The following is a 21,663-nucleotide window of genomic DNA, read 5'->3' on the forward strand; positions in this document are numbered from 1 at the left end:
TAAAGTAAATATCTTTGTCCAGTACGAGGTGAGTAACCGCTGTTCTGATGTCCAGAAGCTGTTTTCAGTCATACGAGACAGTAGCAGAAACATTATGTACAAAATGAGTTACAAACAATGCGAAAAAACAAACAAAATAGCACAGTTGGTTCGGAGCCCGTAAAACGTCAGCCCTCCCCTCTGGCGCCATTATATAGAGCTACATACAGGGAGCACCGGTACCAGATCAATGTGCAGAGATACGAAGCACCCCTATTTCCACCATTTTTATCTTCTTAAAATCTGATTTTAAACCTAATACCAACCCTAACCTTAACCACACTGCTAACCTTATGCCTAACCCAAAACATTAAATTAAGAACAAAAAGCAACAAACAAAAAAAATCATACATTTTTACGATATAGCCTATTTTGACTTTGTGGCTGTGATAACTAGTGTAAACCAACTGACAGCTTCTGCTGGGTCATGTCTAGATGGGATACAGGTTTTATCAAATTGACATCAAAAGTAGATTTTTGGGGGATTTTAGCTAACCTTAACCATTTTCTTAACCTTAACCTAATTCTACTAACCTACTAGCCTTCATTATTCTAAACCGATGCCTATGTTCTCCTAAACCTGCTACGAGAAGCTCTATCCCTTCTAGACAAAACCATCACTTTGCTGGTGCTACCCAGGTTTGCTAACAATAACAACATCACATTAGCAGAGCTTGGATTCATTTATTGACACCGAAGAAGATGGAAAAGATTATTGAGGTTAAGGAGTGAGGATAAAACCTGTATCCCATCTAGACATGACCCAGCAGACGCTGTCAGAAGGAGTGCAGATCAGGAACAAGTTCATCAAGTCAAGTATGGACCGCAGATCGCAAGACAGGTGTATGTGTATGTGTACTATACATGTTTGTACAGGAGGGTATGAAGAACTAACAAAGGAGGACCCCAATATTTCTACACAGATCCTAGACAATCAATCATATTTATTTATAAAGCCCTTCTTACATCAGCTGATGTCACAAAGTGGCTGTACAGAAACCCAGCCTAAAACCCCAAACAGCAAAGCAATGCAGGTGTAGAAGCACGGTGGCTTGGAAAAACTCCCTAGAAAGGCCAAAACCTAGGAAGAAACCTAGAGAGGAACCAGGCTATGACGGGTGGCCAGTCCTCTTCTGGCTGTGCCGGGTGGAGATTATAACAGAAGCCAATAGGCTTTTGTTGTGTCTGTGGTCCAATCTGTGCAACCCCCAACTCACCTCTTATAGTATAACAATGCATTTGTAGCAACAGTGTGTGTCTGTGTGTGTAATGTTTCCAGGTTGCAGCTGCTGAAGGTGATAAGAATAAAACGATTGACAAGAAGAAGGAGCTAGAAGAGTTGAACAAGCTTTTCAAGCCTGTCTTGGCTGCACAGAAAGTTGCCAAAGGTACCGGGACTACTTATGATAGAGCAAATAGGATGGAGGCAGTGTGGTAAAAATGTGTCCAGTTCTTTCATTTTCCAATTGCTTATTTTCCACATCTCTACATACTAGGCCTACACGAGATATAACATAGTGTAATAACTGCCTCTCATTATATTCAAATCAACGCTACATTTAGTGAGTATTTCAAAAAAAAAAATGTCCCCTTGTCTCCTAATTCTTCTTCCCCATGTCTCCTAATTCTTCTTCCCCTTGTCTCCTAGTTCTTGTTGTCAGGTGTGGATCCCAAATCAGTGCTCTGTGTTTTCTTCAAGCAAGGCCAGTGTACCGAGGGGGATAAATGCAAGTTTTCCCACGACCTGACTCTTGAGAGGAAATGTGAAAAGCGCAGTCTGTACGTTGAAATTGGAGAGATAAAGACCTGGAAAAAGGTAACACTGTATTCTCTCACCCTTCTAATCATAGGTCTGTTGTTGTGGACTATATCATCACGTTTGTGGTGATACATTTACATGAATGGGCTGTTGTGTAGATACCGTGGATAACTGGGATGAGAAAGAAGCTTGAGGGAGTAAACAAGAAACATGGACTGGCAACGAAGAAGAAAGACAAAACTCAAAAAACCCAGATTGTACGTATCAACAAACAAATTACTGGTAGGCTAAATATTGTAACATTGCTTGTTACATGCTTGTTGCATACCATTGCTACAATGTTTGTTACGTATTGTAATTTCTTTATTTTTTTATTTCACCTTTATTTAACCAGGTCGGCCAGTTGAGAACAAGTTCTCATTTACAACTGCAACCTGGCCAAGATAAAGCAAAGCAGTGCGACACAAACAACAACACAGAGTTACACATGAAATGAACAAGCGTACAGTCAATAACACAATAGAAAAAAAGTCTATATACAGTGTGTGCAAAAGGCGTGAGGAGGTAAGGCAATAAATAGGCCATAGTAGCGAAGTAATTACAATGTAGCAGATTAACACTGGAGTGATATATGAGCAGATGATGAAGTGTAAGCAGAAATACTGGTTTGCAAAAGAGCAGCAAAGTAAATAAAAACAATATGGGGATGAGGAAGGTAGTTGGGTGGGCTATTTACAGATGGACTATGTACAGCTGCAGCGATCGGTTAGCTGCTCAGAAAGCTGATGCATAAAGTTAGTGAGGGAGATATAAGTCTCCAACTTCAGTGATTTTTGCAATTCGTTCCAGTCATTGGCAGCAGAGAACTGGAAGGAAAGGTGGCCAAATGAGGTGTTGGCTTTGGGGATGACCAGTGATATATACCTGCTGGAGCACGTGTTACGGGTGGGTGTTGATATTGTGACCAGTGAGCTGAGATAAGGCGGAGCTTTACCTAGGATAGACTTATAGATGACCTGGAGCCAGTGGGTCTGGCGACGAATAGGTAGCGAGGGACAGCCAACGAGAGCATACAGGTCGCAGTGGTGGGTGGTATATGTTGCTTTGGTGACAAAGCGGATGGCACTGTGATAGACTGCATCCAGTTTGCTGAGTAGAGTGTTGGAGCCTATTTTGTAAATTACATCTCCGATTCTAGATTTAACAATGGATTGGAGATGTTTAATATGAGTCTGGAAGGAGAGTTTACAGTCTAGCCAGACACCTAGGTATTTGTAATTGTCCACATATTCTAAGTCAGAAGCATCCAGAGTAGTGATGCTAGTTGGGTGGGCGGGTGCAGGCAGTGATCGGTAGAAAAGCATGCATTTAGTTTTACTAGCATTTAAGAGTAGTTGGAGGCCACGGAAGGAGAGTTGTATGGCGTTGAAGCTTGTTTGGAGGTTATATGTACCATTCACCAATGTCAATGTCATGTCATGTATCAATGTCATGTATCAATGTCATGCCATGTATCAATGTCATGTCATGTATCAATGTCATGCATCAATGTCATGCCATGTATCAATGTCATGTATCAATGTCATGTCATGTATCAATGCCATGTCATGTATCAATGCCATGTCATGTATCAATGTCATGTCATGTATCAATGCCATGTCATGTATCACTGTCATGCCATGTATCAATGTCATGTATCAATGTCATGCCATGTATCAATGTCATGTATCAATGTCATGCCATGTATCAATGTCATGTATCAATGTCATGCCATGTATCAATGTCATGTATCAATGTCATGTCATGTGGAATGAAAACCAAGGTTATAAAGAAGAGTGTATCCTATTTGTTGTTATGTCTGTTTTGGCATCTGTTTTTTGTCTTGACTATAGGCCTGTTGAATGGTACAGTATTATGGTAGTGGTTTTGACTATAGGCCTGTTGAATGGTACAGTATTATGGTAGTGTTGTTGACTATAGGCCTGTTGAATGGTACAGTATTATGGTAGTGTTTTTGACTATAGGCCTGTTGAATGGTACAGTATTATGGTAGTGTTGTTGACTATAGGCCTGTTGAATGGTACAGTATTATGGTAGTGTTGTTGACTATAGGCCTGTTGAATGGTACAGTATTATGGTAGTGTTTTTGACTATAGGCCTGTTGAATGGTACAGTATTATGGTAGTGTTTTGACTATAGTCCTGTTGAATGGTACAGTATTATGGTAGTGTTTTGACTATAGGCCTGTTGAATGGTACAGTATTATGGTAGTGTTTTTGACTATAGGCCTGTTGAATGGTACAGTATTTTGGTTGTGTTTTTGACTATAGGCCTGTTGAATGATATGTTGGATGTAATACGTCTGTTACAATTAAGATATATCTGTATGTGCTTCCCGGTCTTAGCTAGTAGATGCTGGAGTCTTCCAGAACATTGATGTGGCCATGTGTGTTCCTAAAGAGGTTTGATAATGATGGGATCACAGTGGCGTCAGCAGACCAGACCTCGGCCAGCTAAGGACACTGATGGTGAGCACAAAATGGTCTTGATTGCCTTTTCTACAGGATATCAGTTCAATACAGTTTTTTTCTCAGAGAAACTGTACTGCTTTTGAAATAAGGAACTGAATGAGGAACTGTTGGCTTCCAATCATGTCACTTACTGTCCCCTGATGAGCATGTTAGAGGAGCTAGATGATATACGAACAGTAAAACTGGTCTAATCTAATACATTTCCTGTAGTAATCATTTTATCTGACTAGGCGTAGTCATGTGGGGGGAGGTAGGCGTAGTCATGTGGGGGGAAGGGGGGGGGGCCCTTCCCCCCACATGACTACGCCTAGTCAGATAAAATGATTACAACAGGAAATGTATTAGATTAGACCATTTTTACTGTGTCTGCTGGTTTCAATGATCTCTTCATCCGCTGATATTGTTGGCTCATGGCCTTCTCTACTCTGCCTCTCCCTGCTGACAATACGCTTGAGAAGTGAGGCTTCGGGAGGAGTGGAGGAGAACGGAGGTGAACGGAGGAGGGAGAGGAGGACACGGAGGAGGACAGGGAAACAGAAGAGGTCCATGTAGACTAGAACCTGTTCACAGGAAAGGACCTGGATGAGTTAGAGAAGGAGCTCGACACTCTAGACCTTTTGAATTCCGTGGACAATTGTACACGAGGCTTGAAGTGAATGACTATGTCCAACAATAACAATAATAATCTGGGCATGGGTAATATCGCAGCTCTCTTTGTTTCCTGTCTGCCATCTGAAAGACAAAGATCCTTTTTTACAGCAGAAACTATTAGAGTAATAGATGTTGGCAACTTTGCAACAAATATTTGTTTTCCACCTTTAACAAATACAAGTGTTTTACATGCATCTGGTTTGTCTGCCCCTCTGGAATCACAGTAAATAACAGGAGATTCTCATTCTTATTTTACGTGTCGATCTACCATGTCTTTTCCTCCATCCGGCTTTTTAAACATGATCTAAAGAAGTGGGAATGGTTTCAAAACTGAAATATTTATTGAGTTGGTTGTATCGCTTCATGAGTATTTGTATTAATTTAAAACAAGGTATTTTACTCCTTGTGATTGTGATTTGCTGTTAATCAGTTGTAGTCGTGGCCTAAAACTGTCGACTAAGTGTTTCATAAATTCTGGCTTTTCTGACGGCTTCATTTAAATGTATACAGTAGCACTATCTGTTTGGAATATTTCTGTTAATACTGAGTTTCCTCCACTTTGAAATGTGTCTTTGTGCCATTCATGCTTACAGAAATCTCATTGGATTTAAATAATCTGCATACCTGTATCAGGATGAAAGTGTATAGAATGTAATGTGGTGAATGAATATGTGTGTTGTTGACTAATTCAAAACGGACTCACTCACGACAGGTCTGAATCCTAGGGGATTCTAGAAGACAGATTCTAGAAGACATGGTGAAAGCCAGACAAGAGAATGACTGTAAATCAGGTTCTAGAAGACATGGTGAAAGCCAGACGGGGGAATGACTGTGTAAATCAGGTTCTAGAAGACATGGTGGAAGCCAGACAGGAGAATGACTGTGTAAATCAGGTTCTAGAAGACATAGTGAAAGCCAGACAGGAGAATGACTGTGTAAATCCGGTTCTAGAAGACATGGTGGAAGCCAGACAGGAGAATGACTGTGTAAATCAGGTTCTAGAAGACATGGTGACAGCCAGCCAGGGGAATGACTGTGTAAATCAGGTTCTAGAAGACATAGTGAAAGCCAGACAGGAGAATGACTGTGTAAATCAGGTTCTAGAAGACATGGTGACAGCCAGCCAGGGGAATGACTGTGTAAATCAGGTTCTAGAAGACATGGTGACAGCCACCCAGGGGAATGACTGTGTAAATCAGGTTCTAGAAGACATGGTGACAGCCAGACAGGAGAATGACTGTGTAAATCAGGTTCTAGAAGACATGGTGACAGCCAGACAGGAGAATGACTGTGTAAATCAGGTTCTAGAAGACATAGTGAAAGCCAGACAGGAGAATGACTGTGTAAATCAGGTTCTAGAAGACATGGTGACAGCCAGCCAGGGGAATGACTGTGTAAATCAGGTTCTAGAAGACATGGTGACAGCCAGACAGGAGAATGACTGTGTAAATCAGGTTCTAGAAGACATGGTGACAGCCAGACAGGAGAATGACTGTGTAAATCAGGTTCTAGAAGACATGGTGACAGCCAGCCAGGGGAATGACTGTGTAAATCAGGTTCTAGAAGACATGGTGAAAGCCAGACAGGAGAATGACTGTGTAAATCAGGTTCTAGAAGACATAGTAACAGCCAGACAGGAGAATGACTGTAAATCAGGTTCTAGAAGACATGGTGACAGCCACCCAGGGGAATGACTGTGTAAATCCGGTTCTAGAAGACATGGTGACAGCCAGACAGGAGAATGACTGTGTAAATCAGGTTCTAGAAGACATAGTGAAAGCCAGACAGGAGAATGACTGTGTAAATCAGGTTCTAGAAGACATGGTGACAGCCAGACAGGAGAATGACTGTGTAAATCAGGTTCTAGAAGACATAGTGAAAGCCAGACAGGAGAATGACTGTGTAAATCAGGTTCTAGAAGACATGGTGACAGCCAGACAGGAGAATGACTGTGTAAATCAGGTTCTAGAAGACATGGTGAAAGCCAGACAGGAGAATGACTGTGTTAATCCGGTTCTAGAAGACACGGTAAAAGCCAGACAGGAGAATGACTCTGTAAAACAAGACCTCTGGGTGACCAGTAAACACTGTAGCTGGGATTTGTCTATTGAGGATAATAAATCAAGTTTGATTTGAAGCGAATGACAGATCCATAGACAAGAAGCTGATATAAGGATGAATTAATGCCATGACATGCCACCTCTAACTCTGGTTTGACTTTTACACTGAGGATTTAAAGGAGAACGGTGAGCTGAGCTGAGGTATTATCTACCGACTGGGCAACAGACGTCAATTCAACCTCTATTCTACGTTTGTTCTGTGTCATTTCATTGAAATGACATGGATACAACGTTGATTTAACCAGTGTGTGCCCAGTGGGTAAGGTGACAGAGATGAGTTGAGGTGATTTCTGAAATACTTGCGTTAGTCTATCTTCTTGTACTAAATGGTTTTAACTTCCCTCTCACTAATATACTAAGACGAATTGTAAATTGCAGATATAACGTCTAATGTTTTCTTTTATATTGTCAGACATTTATTCACTTTTGAGAAGGAGACAGACATTATTTAATGTTTGGTTTTACATTTTAGCCTTTACAGTATTTGATAGTTGACCATCTTGTTTTGATAGGGCTTGGCATCATTACCCCCGGGCATCATTGCCCCCGGGCATCATTACCCCCGGGCATGTATCCTATGGTAGGGCTTGGCATCATTACCCCCGGGCAACTATCTCATGGTAGGGCTTGGCATTATTACCCCCGGGCATCTATCCTATGGTAGGGCTTGACATCATTACCCCCGGGCATCTATCCTATGGTAGGGCTTGGCATCATTTCCCCCGGGCATCTATCCTATGGTAGGGCTTGCCATCATTACCCCCGGGCATCTATCCTATGGTAGGGCTTGCCATCATTACCCCCGGGCATCTATCCTATGGTAGGGCTTGGCATCATTACCCCCGGGCATCTATCCTATGTCCTATGATTATACCCTTTGAAACGGGCCAGTAGTCTTTTGTCATTAGGAAATGTGCCCATGTAGCCAGGCAGTCAGTCAGAGACCAGCACAATCATTAGTCTACGTCCCAAAATAGTGCATCGTTCCTAACCAGGCCCCTATTTTTGACTAGGTTCCATAGGGCTCTGGTCAAAAGTAGTGAACTATTTAGGCAGTAGGGTGCCATTTGGGACTCAACCAATGAACACATTCATGCTGCGTCACATGGTCACAAAAACCAGAAGGCCACAAGCATGACTGCCCTGGTCCACAATACAAAAGACAGATTGTTTTTTTTCAATGAAAACGAGAAGGCCTCACTCCTTTAATCTGTAAATACTGTAGTCGTTGGCGGGCTGAGGCTCGCTCGGTCAGTCAAGCTAAGAATGCTGCCTGCAACAACGTATTCAGGAAAGAATAAGCCTTTCTAAATTACTACATTAAACAAATAGCTTCATGACTAAAAGCACATCTGAAACCACTGAGACACATCTACTGATAATCGTGAAGAAAGGCACAAATCTCCAAATCTCCTTTCTGCTATTCATACATAACATTGGGCCTTCTGTTGTCATAACCTCCTATATTCTGTACAGAGACTGTATACGGTGTTAACCTCCTATTTTCTGTACGGAGACTGTAAGGAGACTCTATCCCTCCTTCCCTCCATTACTTCTAACCCCCCCCCATCCCTCCGTTACTTCTAACCCCCTCTATCCCTCCATCCCTCCATTACTTCTAACCCCCCCATCCCTCCATTACTTCTAACCCCCTCTATCCCTCCATCCCTCCATTACTTCTAACCCCCTCTATCCCTCCATTACTTCTAACCCCCCCCATCCCTCCGTTACTTCTAACCCCCTCTATCCCTCCATCCCTCCATTACTTCTAACCCCCTCCATCCCTCCATCCCTCCATTACTTCTAACCCCCCCATCCCTCCGTTACTTCTAACCCCCTATCCCTCCCTCCCTCCATTACTTCTAACCCCCATCCCTCCGTTACTTCTAACCCCCTCCACCCCTCCATCCCTCTATTACTTCTAACCCCTTCTATCCCTCCATCCCTCCATTACTTCTAACCCCCTCCATCCCTCCATTACTTCTAACCCCCTCCATCCCTCCATTACTTCTAACCTCCTCCATCCCTCCATTACTTATAATCCCCTCCATCCCTCCATCCATCCATAACTTCTAACCCCCTTCATCCCTCCTTCCCTCCATTACTTCTAACCTCCTCCATCCCTCCATTACTTCTAACCCCCTCTATCCCTTCATCCCTCCATTACTTCTAACCCCCTCCATCCCTCCATCCCTCAATTACTTCTAACCCCCTCCCTCCATTGCTCGATCCCTCCATCCCTCCATTACTTCTAACCCCCTCCATCCCTCCATCCCTCAATTACTTCTAACCTCATCCATCCCTCCATTACTTCTAAACCCCTCTATCCCTCCATTACTTCTAACCCCCTCCATCCCTCCATTACTTCTAACCCCCTCTATCCCTCCATCCCTCCATTACATCCAAACCCCTTCATCCCTCCATTACTTCTAACCCCCTCTATTCCTCCATCCCTCCATCCCTCCATTACTTCGAACCCATTACATCCCTCCATTACTTCTAACCCCCTCCATCCCCCTCCATCCCTCCATTACTTCTAACCCCCTCCATCCCCCCTCCATCCCTCCATAACTTCTAACCTCCTCTATCCCTCTACTACTACTAAAAGTAGTGCATAATGTAGGGAGCAGGGTGCTCTTTGGCCCTGGCTAAAAGTAGTGCACTATTTACATTGAGGTTGTATGAGACTCAGACATGGCCAAATATGACGAAAATATCCCCGGCGTTCGTCATCTATAATTGTCAAGCAGCAAAGGATTTAATGGATTTAGACAGGCTTTAGTCAAATGACTCACAGCTATTACAAAACAGGCTCTAACTAACTACCTTTGTGCCCACTGTGTTCAAAAATAGTCTGGAGTGCTATTTGAGGGGTAAATGAATAGACTTTGTACTACAGAGATTGAATTGAATTTCCCTTGTCTCATTCAAGAACTGTAGGTGTATTACAGACTGGGTCAGGGAGAGGTTGAAAATGTCAGTGAAGACACTTGCCAGTTAGTCCGTGCATGTTCAGAGTACATGTCCTGGTAATCCGTCTGGCCCTGCGGCCTTGTGAATGTTGACCTGTTTAAAGGTGTTGCTGACATCGGCTAAGGAGAGCGTGACCACACAGTCGTCCGGAACAGCTGGTGTTCTCATGCATGTCTTAATAACAAACTCGAACGTAATCTGGAAATATAAATAAAATTTGAAATCATGAAGATATTTAGACATGGACAAAATACTGAATGTTGCCTAGCCATGATTAGTTGAGATAATGAGGGGGTTGGGTCATTCACAAGAATGTGCACGACACCATTCTGTCACTCAAGGCTTCTCTGTCAAATGGCACATCCTTCTCTATTACCGCGGATATTTGAAATATACATAGGATTTACTAATATTTTCATCATGGACTACATGCAAAGTTAGCTACAGCTTTCAAATACCAGTGTTATCCTGAATACAGCTACTGGTATAGACACAGCTCTGTCTTCTGTGGATAAACCAGTCTGGGCTGCTTGAAGCCCACTGGGAAGGATTATTTTGAAAGTGTTTCAGTCTGCCGTGATACACTACATTTAAGATAGCTACCATGTACATGCGTTATTTTCTCAACGGTATCAAAAAGTTGTTTTCATTGCTAGCTATTGTTCGCTATATTAGCTAGCTAGCTACACAGTTGCACACAGGTACCGTTATAGCTTGCTTCGTCCCACCACGAGCCATTGTTTACAGATGGCTTGTTGCGGGATGAAGCAAAGTTAAGACAGCTAGCTGCAGTGGCGACCCGTCATTCAGGGTGACCCGTCATTCAGGGTGACGCGTCATTGAGCCCCACCTGTTTCGCTAAAATAATTATAATAATGATATTTTTTTGTTGCCTGTTTTGCATGTTATTTTGGGATTAAATACGTGTCACATATCAGTTTGAAAACATTGTAAAACAAATAATAGTAATTGAGTTAATAAAGCCGCATACAAACATGGTTTCTTTTTGTCTTTTATGAGTGAGGCAGCTCCAACATGCAGGTGTTTCAGCCAGTTCAGTGCTTTTATGAGTGAGGCAGCTCCAAAATGCAGGTGTTTCAGCCAGTTCAGTGCTTTGTGGTGGTGGGGCAGCCAGCAGAAAATACAGAGCGTAAGGGTTGGTCATGTTCTCTAGTTCTGCTGTCATTGGCTCAGTGTTCTGTCATTCATGGGGACACTACATCACCGCAAAATCTACGGGGAGAGCTCAATAATTTAAGCCCCATGGGTGCTGCCATAGAGTTACATTAGAAGTGCCCATCCAAGAAGGCTCAATGTCATTGGCCACAGATAAAATGACGTCAAATCACATTATATCTACCGTAGCTTTGATTGGACTGATCATGTCAACATCATACTTTCAAAATCTTAGCTAGCAGTCATCATCATGAATCAAGTCGATAATCTACTGTCAAATCCTTTTTAATCCTTGTCATATGAAGAGAAGTAATGAAGTGAAATTATAGATAAAACGTGTTGGTGCTCATCGGCCATTGGACATAAACATTACACAACAAGATGGGAATCGTAAATTCAACAATGAGTGGTTTGGAAGGAATCAGTGGCTAACAAAGCATCCACTAGCCTGCAATTCAGTGGAGTGGGTGTGTGGTCCAAATCTGAGTTTAAGGGTCTATTTTCCAATCTTAAAAGGATAAACATTCAACACCATCAGCCAGAAAAGGTTGAATACATTGGCCATGCTGTCAATCCAGCATGACTTCTGGCGCATTCAAAACAACTGGGAACTCGGAATTGGGAAATCTCAGACTTCCATGAGTTCAAGACAACTGGGAACTCCGACTGGGAAAATAAGTTTTGAACGGTCATTTAACTCTGAATTCCAAGTTGGGAACTCTGGCCTCATTCTAGAGCTCCGACCTAAAGGTCACCGACGGCATGATTCAACCTTGTTTTTTTCCCACGTTCCCAGTTGTCTTGAAAGCACCATAAACCCAGAGAATGACAGAATTGAATGACAAAGTTTGATGTCAAAATTTGCCCACAATGATCGCTGCACCACCTTCCTGTTCAAGTGAGCACAGCACAACAAGGTGAGCCCAAAAAGGTATTGTATGCTGCTGCATAAATGATGTAATATTCCAGGGAGATATGTATACTGTAGCTAAGAAAGTAATACTAACTGTATGTTGTTTAATATGCTGTTAGTAGCCCATGTGCCTCACCCTAATAATTTAGTCGCTTTCCCCCTCACAACTTAGCCTACTGTTCTGACTTGGTGGTGCACATGTAGCCTATAACCTGTTTTAGAGAAATGTAATCATTGAATATTGTAAGAGCTTTCATTGTCTGCTTATGTGCCCCCTTCATTTATCCTACGGTTCTGACTTTGTGTACAGGGAGAACACTGTAAGAATGGCCCATGTTCTGAATTCTGTTGCTGTACATTTCAAAAGGTTTCGGTCAGTTTCTGTAGAAATTCCTCGGTTGTGCAAACCCACAGCTTCATCAGCTGTCCGGGTGGCTGGTCTCAGACGATCCCGCAGTTGAAGAAGCTGGATGTAGTGGCCAAGGGCTGGCGTGGTTACACGTGGTCTGTGGTTGTAAGGCCGGTTGGACGTACTGGCAATTTCTCTAAAACGACGTTGGAGGCGGTTTATGGTAGAGAAATTAACATTAAATTATCTGGCAACAGCTCTGGTGTACAGTCGTGGCCAAAAGTTTTGAGAATGACACAAATATTAATTTTCACAAAGTCTGCTGCCTTCATTTTGTATGATGGCAATTTGCATATACTTCAGAATGTTATGAAGAGTGATCCGATGAATTGCAATTAATTGCAAAGTCCCTCTTTGCCATGCAAATGAACTGAATCCCAAATAATTATTTCCGCTGCATTTCAGCCCTGCCACAAAAGGACCAGCTGACATCATGTCAGAGATTCTCTCGTTAACACAGGTGTGAGTGTTGATGAGGACAAGGCTGGAGATCACTTTGTAATGCTGATTGAGTTTGAATAACAGACTGGAAGCTTCAAAAGGAGGGTGGTGCTTGGAATCATTGTTCTTCCTCTGTCAAACATGGTTACCTGCAAGGAAACACGTGCCGTCATCATTGCTTTGCACAAAAAGGGCTTCACAGGCAAGGATATTGCTGCCAGTAAGATTGCACCTAAATCAACCATTTATCGGATCATCAAGAACTTCAAGGAGAGTGGTTCAATTGTTGTGAAGAAGGCTTCAGGGCGCCCAAGAAAGTCCAGCAAGCGGCAGGACCGTCTCCTAAAGTTGATTCAGCTGCAGGATCGGGGCACCACCAGTACAGAGCTTGCTAAGGAATGGCAGCAGACTGGTGTGAGTGCATCTGCACGCACAGTGAGGCGAAGACTTTTGGAGGATGGCCTGGGCAGCAAAGAAGCCACTTCTCTCCGGGAAAAACATCAGGGACAGACTGCTATTCTGCAAAAGGTACAGGGATTGTACTGCTGAGGACTGGGATAAAGTCCTTTTCTCTGATGAATCCCCTTTCTGATTGTTTGGGGCATCCGGAAAAAAGCTTGTCCGGAGAAGACAAGGTGAGCTCTACCATCAGTCCTGTGTCATGCCAACAGTAAAGCATCCTGAGACCATTCGTGTGTGGGGTTGCTTCTCAGCCAAGGGAGTGGGCTCACTCACAATTTTGCCTAAGAACACAGCCATGAATAAAGAATGGTACCAACACATCCTCCAAGAGCAACTTCTCCCAACCATCCAGGAACAGTCTTGTGACGAACAATGCAATTTCCAGCATGATGGAGCACCTTGCCATAAGGCAAAAGTGGCTCAGGGGAACAAAACATCGATATTTTGGGTCCATGGCCAGGAAACTCCCCTGACCTTAATCACATTGAGAACTTGTGGTCAATCCTCAAGAGGCGGGTGGACAAACAAAAACCCACATATTCTGACAAACTCCAAGCATTGATTATGCAAGAATGGGCTGCCATCAGTCAGGATGTGGCCCAGAAGTTGATTGACAGCATGTCAGGGCGGATTGCAGAGGTCTTGAAAAAGAAGGGTCAACACTGAAAATACTGACTCTGCATCAACTTCATGTAATTGTCAATAAAAGCCTTTGACACTTACGAAATGCTTGTAATTATACTTCAGTATTCCATAGTAACATCTGACAAAAATATCTAAAGACAATGAAGCAGCAAACTTTGTGGAAATGAATATTTATGTCATTATCAAAACTTTTGGCCACGACTGTACATTCCTGCAGTCAGCATGCAGTTTTATTTCCCATAAAATATATGTTTACATTTTCAAACTAGTTTTTATTGGGAAGGCAGATAAAGCATGTTTAGCATATGCAAACAGAATCCTACTCAGTACTCCACGTGCTTAAACTGACACTTTTGAATTTGAGCAGACTTTGCACCCAGTAGGCAGTCCGGTTCCAAAACTGAATGCAATCACTTTGAACCTGGTGCAATCTCCTCCCTTCGGGCATGGTCTTATTGGCCGTCTGGCCATTCTGACAATCTCCTCCCACCGGGTCTTATTGGCCGTCTGGCCATTCTGACAATCTCCTCCCACCGGGTCTTATTGGCCGTCTGGCCATTCTGACAATCTCCTCCCACCGGGTCTTATTGGCCGTCTGGCCATTCTGACAATCTCCTCCCACCGGGTCTTATTGGCCGTCTGGCCATTCTGACAATCTCCTCCCACCGGGCATGGTCTTATTGGCCGTCTGGCCATTCTGACAATCTCCTCCCACCGGGCATGGTCTTATTGGCCGTCTGGCCATTCTGACAATCTCCTCCCACCGGGCATGGTCTTATTGGCCGTCTGGCCATTCTGACAATCTCCTCCCACCGGGCATGGTCTTATTGGCCGTCTGGCCATTCTGACAATCTCCTCCCACCGGGCATGGTCTTATTGGCCGTCTGGCCATTCTGACAATCTCCTCCCACCGGGCATGGTCTTATTGGCCGTCTGGCCATTCTGACAATCTCCTCCCACCGGGCATGGTCTTATTGGCCGTCTGGCCATTCTGACAATCTCCTCCCACCGGGCGTCTTATTGGCCGTCTGGCCATTCTGACAATCTCCTCCCACCGGGCGTCTTATTGGCCGTCTGGCCATTCTGACAATCTCCTCCCACCGGGCATGGTCTTATTGGCCGTCTGGCCATTCTGACAATCTCCTCCCACCGGGCGTCTTATTGGCCGTCTGGCCATTCTGACAATCTCCTCCCACCGGGCATGGTCTTATTGGCCGTCTGGCCATTATTAGCAATCTCCTCCCACCGGGCATGGTCTTATTGGCCGTCTGGCCATTCTGACAATCTCCTCCCACCAGGCATGGTCTTATTGGCCGTCTGGCCATTCTGACAATCTCCTCCCACCAGGCATGGTCTTATTGGCCGTCTGGCCATTCTGACAATCTCCTCCCACCAGGCATGGTCTTATTGGCCGTCTGGCCATTCTGACAATCTCCTCCCACCAGGCATGGTCTTATTGGCCGTCTGGCCATTCTGACAATCTCCTCCCACCGGGCATGGTCTTATTGGCCGTCTGGCCATTATTAACATTTTCCTCCCACCGGGCATGGTCTTATTGGCCGTCTGGCCATTCTGACAATCTCCTCCCAACAGGCATGGTCTTATTGGCCGTCTGGCCATTCTGACAATCTCCTCCCACCAGGCATGGTCTTATTGGCCGTCTGGCCATTCTGACAATCTCCTCCCACCAGGTCTTATTGGCCGTCTGGCCATTCTGACAATCTCCTCCCACCAGGCATGGTCTTATTGGCCGTCTGGCCATTCTGACAATCTCCTCCCACCAGGCATGGTCTTATTGGCCGTCTGGCCATTCTGACAATCTCCTCCCACCAGGCATGGTCTTATTGGCCGTCTGGCCATTCTGACAATCTCCTCCCACCGGGTCTTATTGGCCGTCTGGCCATTCTGACAATCTCCTCCCACCGGGTCTTATTGGCCGTCTGGCCATTCTGACAATCTCCTCCCACCGGGTCTTATTGGCCGTCTGGCCATTCTGACAATCTCCTCCCACCGGGTCTTATTGGCCGTCTGGCCATTCTGACAATCTCCTCCCACCAGGCATGGTCTTATTGGCCGTCTGGCCATTCTGACAATCTCCTCCCACCGGGTCTTATTGGCCGTCTGGCCATTCTGACAATCTCCTCCCACCGGGTCTTATTGGCCGTCTGGCCATTCTGACAATCTCCTCCCACCGGGCATGGTCTTATTGGCCGTCTGGCCATTCTGACAATCTCCTCCCACCGGGCATGGTCTTATTGGCCGTCTGGCCATTCTGACAATCTCCTCCCACCGGGCATGGTCTTATTGGCCGTCTGGCCATTCTGACAATCTCCTCCCACCGGGCATGGTCTTATTGGCCGTCTGGCCATTCTGACAATCTCCTCCCACCGGGCATGGTCTTATTGGCCGTCTGGCCATTCTGACAATCTCCTCCCACCGGGCATGGTCTTATTGGCCGTCTGGCCATTCTGACAATCTCCTCCCACCGGGCGTCTTATTGGCCGTCTGGCCATTCTGACAATCTCCTCCCACCGGGCGTCTTATTGGCCGTCTGGCCATTCTGACAATCTCCTCCCACCGGGCGTCTTATTGGCCGTCTGGCCATTCTGACAATCTCCTCCCACCGGGCATGGTCTTATTGGCCGTCTGGCCATTCTGACAATCTCCTCCCACCGGGCATGGTCTTATTGGCCGTCTGGCCATTCTGACAATCTCCTCCCACCGGGCGTCTTATTGGCCGTCTGGCCATTCTGACAATCTCCTCCCACCGGGCGTCTTATTGGCCGTCTGGCCATTCTGACAATCTCCTCCCACCGGGCATGGTCTTATTGGCCGTCTGGCCATTCTGACAATCTCCTCCCACCGGGCGTCTTATTGGCCGTCTGGCCATTCTGACAATCTCCTCCCACCGGGCATGGTCTTATTGGCCGTCTGGCCATTATTAACAATCTCCTCCCACCGGGCATGGTCTTATTGGCCGTCTGGCCATTCTGACAATCTCCTCCCACCGGGCATGGTCTTATTGGCCGTCTGGCCATTCTGACAATCTCCTCCCACCGGGCATGGTCTTATTGGCCGTCTGGCCATTCTGACAATCTCCTCCCACCAGGCATGGTCTTATTGGCCGTCTGGCCATTCTGACAATCTCCTCCCACCAGGCATGGTCTTATTGGCCGTCTGGCCATTCTGACAATCTCCTCCCACCAGGCATGGTCTTATTGGCCGTCTGGCCATTCTGACAATCTCCTCCCACCGGGTCTTATTGGCCGTCTGGCCATTCTGACAATCTCCTCCCACCGGGTCTTATTGGCCGTCTGGCCATTCTGACAATCTCCTCCCACCGGGCGTCTTATTGGCCGTCTGGCCATTCTGACAATCTCCTCCCACCGGGCATGGTCTTATTGGCCGTCTGGCCATTATTAACAATCTCCTCCCACCGGGCATGGTCTTATTGGCCGTCTGGCCATTCTGACAATCTCCTCCCACCAGGTCTTTTTGGCCGTCTGGCCATTCTGACAATCTCCTCCCACCGGGTCTTATTGGCCGTCTGGCCATTCTGACAATCTCCTCCCACCGGGTCTTATTGGCCGTCTGGCCATTCTGACAATCTCCTCCCACCGGGTCTTATTGGCCGTCTGGCCATTCTGACAATCTCCTCCCACCGGGTCTTATTGGCCGTCTGGCCATTCTGACAATCTCCTCCCACCGGGTCTTATTGGCCGTCTGGCCATTCTGACAATCTCCTCCCACCGGGTCTTATTGGCCGTCTGGCCATTCTGACAATCTCCTCCCACCGGGTCTTATTGGCCGTCTGGCCATTCTGACAATCTCCTCCCACCGGGTCTTATTGGCCGTCTGGCCATTCTGACAAATGAAGCACCATCTTTTATTACGGTGTTCTGGTCGAAAAAATGTTAAAAATAAATAAATACATTATATATAAAAAATATTTTGACATTTGAGCTGAGTTTTTTTAAACGTTATTTCTATTTCTCTTTAATCGTCTATATTGAGCATTTGGCTGACCAACCGGGCCTGCCTGATTTTCTGATTGGCTAAACTGAGGTTGCAAAAATTCACATTCAAAGTAAAAGCGCGCATCATCAAACAGAGTGAGACCCGTTCTGACTCTGTCAGACAATTCAGTCAAAACAGAAAAACGGAAGGGTGGTGCCCGAAAAAAATAAAGACACCAAGAAAGGGGTCTTGAGGCCGAATGTGTGAAATTAACCCGACGTATTTGCTAAATGTTCTGATTCTCCTTGTCCGAATGTCTGAGTCTGTGAGAGATGACAGATAATCTGCTGTGGTACAGTCGATTTAAGAAGAAAACCGAGAGAAACACACTGATCATGTAGTGCTGCCAGTTAGGCCTAATATTTTGGTTGTAGATTGCATGAAACACATTTCATATCTACTAAAACAGTCTAATTAGTAAAGGGGGGATTCGGGGGAACATTTAGACACTAGGCTACTTGCAATATAGCCAAACAAGTCGTTAGATAGGCTTTTATAACACATAGGTAAGACTGCTGAGGTCTGGGGTATTTTAATTGTTTTATCAATGTTTATTAGATTATTCACTTCTGAATCTCAGTCTCTTTAGCCCAGTGAGTGAGTTCATGAGCAAGTCTCCCGGCATCGTTCTTTGACAAACACAGAAGTTTGTAATATTGAATTCAATAGATTAAAAAAACAGAGCGAGAGAGACTCCCAGTTCCTTAATGTAACCATTGGCTACAGCCAAAACATTAAGTGTCACGCCCTGACCTTAGAGAGCTTTTTATGTCTCCATTTTGGTTTGGTCAGGGTGTGATTTGGGTGGGCATTCTATGTTCTTTTTTCTATGTTTTGTATTTCTTTGTTGTGGCCAGGTATGGTTCTCAATCAGGGACAGCTGACTGTCGTTGTCTCTGATTGGGAACCATACTTAGGTAGCTTTTTCCAACCTATGTTTTGTGGGTAGTTATTTTCTGTTTAGTGTTTAGCACCTGACAGGACTGTTTCGGTTTCGTTTCTCACTTTGTTATTTTGTTCTAGTGTTCAGTGTAAATAAAAATCATGAACACCTACCACCTACCACCTACCTTTGTTCCGATCCTTCTTCATGCAACGATGACCGTTACATTAAGTAATTGGCAGTCTTGCTCTCTCTCTAGTTTCTACTATTGAATTATATGTAGCCTAATATTTAAACACCTATCTATTTTGGCTCTATATGATATATGTCATAGTAATTAACCCTTAGGAGGGGGGGCAACTTTAGTTGCAATATAAGAAGTTAGGCTTTCATAAGGTATTATGAGCCAATGGTATTCTATTAGCCATTTCTTCAGAAATCATTCTTCTTTATCTAATAAATGTGTTTATTCATTCACAACGTGGATGTTGCTGGGCCCAGCACAGGCAGTGTGGTCCCGTGGTCTCCTGGTCCCAGTGCTGTGGGAAAGGATGCTAGGCTTAGCAGAGACATTTCAGAGGTGAGGGCAGTGGAGGTATGAAGACAACACAGATGTACTGCCAGTTACTTAATATGTTGTATATGTAATAGCAGAGAAGAACAGACAGACAGACAGACAGACAGACAGACAGACAGACAGACAGACAGACAGACAGACAGACAGACAGACAGACACACAGACACACAGACACACAGACACACAGACACACAGACAGACAGAGGAGAAGCAAAGACAGACAGTGACCGAGTGACAGAAAGAAGGACAGACAGACAGCAACAGAATGACAGCAGAGAAGATGCAGAGACAGACTGCACAATAGGGAGGTAAGAGGCCCAGTTATAGTGGTGAGTTGTATCTCCAGAGAAACAGTTATAGTGGTGAGTTGTATCTCCAGAGGAACAGTTATAGTGGTGAGTTGTATCTCCAGAGGAACAGTTATAGTGGTGCGTTGTATCTCCAGAGGAACAGTTATAGTGGTGCGTTGTATCTCCAGAGGAACAGTTATAGTGGTGAGTTGTATCTCCAGACAACGGAACAGTTATAGAGGTAAGTTGTATCTCCAGACAGAGGAACAGTTATAGTGGTGAGTTGTATCTCCAGACAGAGGAACAGTTATAGGGGTGAGTTGTATCTCCAGAGGAACAGTTATAGTGGTGAGTTGTATCTCCAGAGGAACAGGCATAGTGGTGAGTTGTATCTCCAGGGGAACAGTTATAGTGGTGAGTTGTATCTCCAGAGGAACAGTTATAGTGGTGAGTTGTATCTCCAGAGGAACAGTTATAGTGGTGAGTTGTATCTCCAGAGGAACAGTTATAGTGGTGAGTTGTATCTCCAGAGGAACAGTTATAGTGGTGAGTTGCATCTCCAGAAAGAGGAACAGGTATAGTGGTGAGTTGTATCTCCAGAGGAACAGGTATAGTGGTGAGTTGTATCTCCAGGGGAACAGTTATAGTGGTGAGTTGTATCTCCAGAGGAACAGTTATAGTGGTGAGTTGTATCTCCAGAGGAACAGTTATAGTGGTGAGTTGTATTTCCAGACAGAGGAACAGTTATAGTGGTGAGTTGTATCTCCAGAGGAACAGTTATAGTGGTGAGTTGTATCTCCAGAGGAACAGTTATAGTGGTGAGTTGTATCTCCAGAGGAACAGTTATAGTGGTGAGTTGTATCTCCAGAGGAACAGTTATAGTGGTGAGTTGTATCTCCAGAGGAACAGTTATAGTGGTGAGTTGTATCTCCAATAGTGCTTTAACATGTTGTATTTGTCTTAAACATGAGCTGGTTAAAAAGAGAACTAGTCAAAAGAAGAGTTGGACTATGTTTCACTGGTGCAGTAAAAGATGAGAAACGCTGTACTATAGTTGCCTATGTTATGCATCCGTAGCATTACTATGTATTGTTGTCTCTGCCTTCTTGCTCTTTGTGCTGTTGCCTGTGGCCAGTAATGAATGTACCCTGTTTTGTGCTGCTACCATGTTGTGCTGCTGCCATGTTGTGTTTCTACCATGTTGTTGTCATGTGTTGCTTCCATGCTGTGTTGTTGTCTTATGTCTCTCTTTGTGTAGTGTTGTGGTGTCTCTCTTGTCATGATGTGTGTTTTGTCCTATATTTATATTTATCACCGCAGGAGGCCTTTTGCCTTTTGGTTGGCCTTCATTGTAAATAAGAATTTCTGACTTGCCTAGTTAAATAAAGGTTAAATATTTAGTTATCTTTTTTTTTAAAAAATTATCCTGGCTGTGTGTGCTATAGTGTGCGTGGTGCTGGAGCCTAGTGTGTAAATCAACATCCCCTCATTGACCCTTCATAGTGGCACAGATGAGGAGGTGATTCCAAAAATGTCACGTGATATTTCCATAGCGAGATCATTAGTCAAAGACTTCAAAAACTCGATGCCTCTCATTTTACAAGTGAAATATTTCGTTGTAACCCAGTTGTTACCCAGTAGCCCCATACATGGCTATGGAACGAGCGATGAGGGAATAGAACTGCTGTTGGGATAGTGTGAAACATTGCGGAAGTCCTTTTTTTATGGGGAACAACGCGCGCACTTCCTGTACAGTTGGTTTTTAGGACTACTAAAC

At 44.6% G+C, this 21,663-nt stretch overlaps 1 pseudogene; it reads left to right on the top strand.

Moving 5' to 3' along the window:
• The first annotated feature begins 797 nt into the window (after positions 1–797).
• LOC120064517 lies at positions 798–4,315 on the top strand (annotated as a pseudogene).
• The last annotated feature ends 17,348 nt before the right edge of the window (positions 4,316–21,663 follow it).

The sequence above is a fragment of the Salvelinus namaycush genome, chromosome 19, assembly GCF_016432855.1.
Source record: "Salvelinus namaycush isolate Seneca chromosome 19, SaNama_1.0, whole genome shotgun sequence".
NCBI classification, from domain to species: Eukaryota; Metazoa; Chordata; class Actinopteri; order Salmoniformes; family Salmonidae; genus Salvelinus; species Salvelinus namaycush.